Source organism: Elaeis guineensis, chromosome 5 (assembly GCF_000442705.2).
Source record: "Elaeis guineensis isolate ETL-2024a chromosome 5, EG11, whole genome shotgun sequence".
Taxonomy (NCBI): Eukaryota; Viridiplantae; Streptophyta; class Magnoliopsida; order Arecales; family Arecaceae; genus Elaeis; species Elaeis guineensis.
In genome coordinates this window covers 59,946,101-59,952,217 of record NC_025997.2, presented here as the reverse complement: position 1 = coordinate 59,952,217, position 6,117 = coordinate 59,946,101, and positions in this window count along the sequence as shown.

Genomic DNA, 6,117 nt, shown 5'->3' with positions numbered 1-6,117 from the left:
GCATTAAAAGCAAGAGAAAATAATTTAGGTAGATAAAGAGCCGTTAGAGGATTTTTAGGAAGCATAAATGACAATTAAAACGGGCAAAAAAATAACCGTTGCTGACATTTCCCGTCGCAGGGGTCGACTCATGAGTCGACTCATGCTTCAGAGGTCGACTCATGAGTCGACCTCTGTTGCAAAAACCAGAGAATGCGTTTCTGAAAATTTTTGTCTCAAATTAGCAGGGGTCGACTCATGAGTCGACTCATGCCTTGTGGGTCGACTCATGAGTCGACTCACAGGTCGTGCCAAGCCAGAAAACTAGCGTGCCAAGGAGAATTTTTGCGTGCCAATCAGCTCATAGTGCCATGAGTTGACTCATGAGTCGACTCATGCACTTCAAACCTTCATAACTTCAAAAATATAAGTCCAAACACAATGAAATTTTCACCAATAGATTTCAAATCATTTGTTCTACCAAATGGTACTATCAAATCAGGATTTTAGTGAAATTATGATTTTGCCCTTAAAGAGCATAAGGACTTTTTTATTTTAAAATTATTTGTATCCCTTCAATCTGCTTTGTAATCATCAAAATCAATCTAGGAGCAACAATCTCCCCCTTTTTGATGATGACAAAACATTTGAACAAAAATATTTATGTTAATGCATTAATTTCAAAAGAATCCATTATAGGTGTATATGCTTGAAAAGAGTATGATTCTTTTGGCATGTAATATAAATGCAAAAATAGTTTGTCCATTTTCTTAAAGATTTGAAAAGGGTATTAGATCATTTTGAGTTCAAGATATATCAGAGCAAGAGAAGAGAAATAAATTTTGCAATGTATCAGAGTAAGAAAAATAATTTTTTTTTTTTTTACAATGTTATCAGAAAAGATTTTACAATGTATCGGAGCAAGAAAATTTTATAATATATCAGAGAAAATTTCACACTGTATTAGAGCAAATGTCAGAGAAAATTTCACACTGTATCAGAGCAAATGTTATAATATATCAGAGAAACTTTCTCACTGTATCAGATCAAATGTTATAATTTATCAGAGAAACCTTCACACTGTATCGGATTAAATTTTATCATGTATCAGAGCAAGTTAAAAGAAATTGTAGGGTGTATCAGAGTAAAATAAATTTCTTAAGATGTATCAAGGTGAATAAAATTTCAAAAGATGTATCAGAGCAAGTTTGAATTTTGAAATATATCAGAGCATATAAAAAAAACTTATTTGCATTGTACTTATGATTTTGCTTTTGATGGATGACTTTAAGTTCTGTCTGATACCAAATTTCGATACCAAATTTCTCAAAGTTTTGTTTAATCTTTCAATCTTTGTTTTTGTTTAATTTCTCCAATATTTGTTTAATTTCTCCAATATTTGTTTTAATCTTCCAATCTTTATTTTTGTTTAATTTCTCCCCCTTTTTCTCATAATTTAGGGTTTTGCTTTTTGTCTAATTTCAATTTTTGTTTTTGTTTAATTTCTCCCCCTTTTTGACATCATCAAACATAGTTAACTCTTCCTTTTCTTTTTCTGAAATATTCTTTAATTTCTTCCTCTTTAGAGTTTTTCACAGATGTTTGCTCCCCCTTAATATAGCAATTATCAACAGCAAACAACAACAAGGAGAAGACAATATTTCAACAAGAAGAAAATATATAACCAAAATATGATCATTACAAAGAGGTAGAAATATAGGTAAAAGATGATTCCATTAATATCATAATTATTTCAATACATAGTTCTTAAAAATAAAATTCAACCAGCTAATTGTCAATACATGGCCTCAAGGTATAGATCCTAGAACAAGATACTAACTCCTAGGACCTAGTAAAGATCAAGATAAGTCAATGATCGAAGTCATCAGATATAGGGTGAGGAGATGATGGATCAGAAGTGCGTCCTCTACCCCGTCTGCCTCTGCCACGAGTAGGAGAGCGAGATGAACTGGGTGGCTGAGAACGCTGAGATGCTAGGGATTGAACAGAAAGGGTGAGTCTAATAGAATCAAGTACGTTCAGTGCTCTGGAAACAGATTGAAGTAGAGCAGTGAACTGGGTGGTAGCATGCTCACTTGATCCTCGGATCTCTTTCCTCAGTAATTCATATCCACCTTCTAGTGCTCCTCTAAGCCTGCCAGCCTCTGCAGTGAGGTCTGTGACCTCAATAGTTGACTCCTGTGGCTGGGGATGGGCCAAAGCAAGGACTTGCCCCTGCAAGTCAAGAACTCTGCCAGTCAGTCTCCAGACTGTGTCCTTAAGCTGCTGTATCCTGACGGACTGATCTGAAATCATCTGAAATACAGTGGAGATGTGGGGAGTAATGGTCTGATCAGAAGAGGTAGCTCCAGGTGCAAAAGAAGTACTACTCCACTGGTTAGACAGCAAAGAAGCCACACGCTGAGATATATGCTCGATCTGATCATCAGCCAGTCTGAACTCTGAATGAGGTGCTCTGCTCTCTGGCTGATACACTGGTGTGGGCATCCTAGTAAACTCAGAAGGGCCAGCCTCAGTATCAGGAATGAACTGGGTATCTGGTGAAGCTGCCCTGAAGTCATGTACAGGAGAAGATGGACCTTCTTCTTCTACTCTGCCTTCAGTTCTGTCTTCAGCTCTTTCCTCAGTTCTTTCTTCAGAGCCCTTGATCCAACCACCAACAGTCTTTGTAATTCCCATTCGGTGCAGGCTGTGTTGGTTGAAAGTGTCCACATGTGAGAGCTTGGTAGGTGTCTCCCCCTCACAGCTAACTCCAAACCTCCTAAATACTCTAGTAAGGGCCATACCATAAGGCAAGTGTGCCTTGGATCTGTTCAAAGTTTCTCTCATGGCCTCTATCATAAGTGCAGGGAGGTTTAGGGGGGTCTGAGTGATGATATGAAACATGACACATACATCTCTGTCGGAAAGTAAGTCATGTCTACCACTCCTAGGAAAGAAGAGTTTTGTTACAATCTGATGCAGGACCCTCATCTCAATGGATAATAGCTTTGCTTCCAATTTGTTTAAACTTCCTGAAAAAGCTTCTCCTAAGATAATTCTGATCTTTTCTTCTTTAATTGGGAGTTCCATATATGAGTATCCTTCACTAGGCAACTGAAGTATTTCTCCCAATATCCTAGAATTCAAGCATATGTCAATCCCCTTGACTGTTGAAGTCACTGACCCATTTCCATAATTTAGGTTCTGGTAGAACTCTCTAACTAGATCAACATAGGTGACTTCCTTAAGAGAGCAATAAAGTTCCCATCCTTGATTTTTGATCTTGGTAGCAAAAGTAAAGCCTTCTTTCTCAAAGAACCGAAAATCTATATTTTTCCCGGTTTCTACTTTTCTATCAGAAAGAGGATTTACACTGGGGCTTATGGAGGATTCAGAGAGACCTTGAGTAGGTACTGAAACTGGAGTGGGAGCAGTTGAAGACTGAGCATGCCTTTTCTTTCGGACAATATCTTCAGGCTCACGGATTGATTTCCTTCTTTGAGGAAGCTTCATCTTTGGAGCCATATCCAATAAAGTAGCAGACAAGAAGACTTGAATTGAGAGGAGGAGGGATCACAAGAGAGTAAAGAGGAATTTTAGTGGAGAAAAGAAGTGGATTTTGGAAGTTCGATGAAGTGTTAGGGCACGTTCCAACCACGCCAAGCAAAGCGAGAAAGCACAGAAAATCTTTTTGAAGGAGGCAATTTTTGGTGGAGAGGAGGAGGGAGAATTGCCTCAGAATTGATCCTTGGATTTGGAGCAAGAAGAGTTGGAGAAGACGGCTTTTGGAAGAAGAACGATGGGAAGATGAGTCGTCTCACAAACAGTAACCCTTATAAAAACAATGAACCCGTTGAAAGTTGGTGGGATTTACAAGTTTGCCATTGAGTCGACTCATGGGGGTCGACTCATGAAGTTCAGAAATTCAGGAAAAATACAAATAAATTTCAGAAAAATTCAAAATTTTGGGAGAAGGAATTTTGCTCAAAGATAAGTTTTTAGAGTGATAAATCTGAGCTTTTGGGACCAGGATAGATGTTGAAAATTGAGCTCTAAGAGTTTTTGACATCTATTCTTTGGAAATTAAGAAATTTCAGACAAATAGATCTAGAATTCCTAGATTTCTTCTAATTTCACAGAATCTATCCTCACTAAGGGCCTTTGTAAAGATATCGGCTAATTGATTTTCAGTGCAAACATATTCAAGAATTATATTCTTGTTTTGAACATGTTCTCTTATGAAATGATGTCTTATTTCAATATGTTTAGATCTTGAGTGTTGAATTGGATTTTTAGATAGATTTATGGCACTTGTATTATCACATTTTATTGGTGTTTCATTAAGTTTGATTCCAAAATCTTTGAGTTGTTGCTTAATCCACAAGATTTGAGCACAACAACTTCCGGCTGCAATGTATTCGGCCTCAGCCGTAGACAGTGCCACCGAATTTTATTTTTTGCTAAACCATGAGATTAGGTTTACTCCAAGAAATTGGCAAGTTCCACTTGTGCTTTTTCTATCTAATTTACATCCAGCAAAATCAGCATCAGAATATCCTAACAAATTAATTTGTGAGTCCTTAGAGTACCATAACCCTATAGTTTGTGTACCATTTAAGTATCTAAGGATTTTTTTAACAGCATTCAAATGAGATTCCTTAGGATTAGATTGATATCTTGCACATAAGCAAACACTAAACATGATATCAGGCCTACTTGCAGTTAAATACAATAATGAACCAATTATACCTCTGTAGTATTTTAAGTCTACGCTTTTACCTTCATCATCCTTGTCAAGCTTACTTGAGGGACTCATTGGTGTGCCAATTGGTTTGCAGTTCTCCATTCCAAATCTTTTGAGTAGTTCCTTGGTGTACTTGCTTTGGGTGATGGAGATTCCCTCTTTTGATTGTTTGATTTGGAGTCCGAGGAAGAAGGTGAGTTCTCCCATCATGCTCATCTCGAACTCTCCCTGCATAAGCTTAGCAAAGTCTTGACAAAGGGATTCATTAGTAGACCCAAAAATTATGTCATCAACGTAAATTTGTATAATTAGCATATCATTTTGGTTTCTTTTAATAAATAGGGTTGTATCTACATTGCCTCTTGAGAAACCATTATTTAGTAGAAATTTGCTTAGCCTTTCATACCATGCTCTAGGTGCTTGTTTTAGACCATATAAAGCTTTATTTAATCTAAAGACATGATTGGGAAAAGCATGATTTTCAAATCCAGGGGGTTGTTCTACATATACTTCTTCAGAAATATATCCATTTAAAAATGCACTTTTAACATCCATTTGAAATAGTTTGAATTTCATAAAGCAAGCATAAGCAAGTAGAAGTCTAATGGCTTCTAATCTAGAAACAGGTGCAAAGGTTTCATCAAAATCAATTCCTTCTTCTTGATTATATCCCTTAGCAACCAGTCTTGCTTTATTTCTAATTACATTTCCATGCTCATCTAATTTGTTTCTAAAGATCCATTTTGTGCCAATTATTGAATAATCTTTATGTCTTGATACTAAGGTCCAAACATTATTTCTTTCAAATTGATTAAGTTCCTCTTGCATAGCATTAATCCAGTTATGATCATTTTCAGCTTCTTCAAAAGTTTTAGGTTCAAGTTGAGATACAAATGCACAATGATTAAGTACATCTCTAAGTGAAGAACGGATTTTTACCCCATGCATAGGATCACCAATTATTAACTCCTTAGGGTGGTTGTGAACATACCTCCATTCTTGGGTAAGTCATTTGTACCTTGAGGTTGTTCTTGAATTTCTTCACCTTTCTCATTTTGTTTGACTTCTTGATCCTTGTCTTCTGGAGTTGCTGAGTCTTTCAGAGTGATCTCCTTCATACCTTCTATTAGTGGATCTGCATCATCAACACCCTCATTCTTCCTTGAAGGAAGATCGTTAGATTCATCAAAGACAACATGTATGGACTCCTCAACTACTAAAGTTCTTTTGTTGAAAACTCTAAATGCTTTACTAGTGGAGGAGTAACCTAGAAGGATTGCTTCATCTGATTTTGCATCAAATTTACCAAGTTTTTCTTTACCATTATTTAATACAAAACATCGGCAACCAAAAATATGAAAATATGCAATATTTGGTTTTCTTCCTTTCCA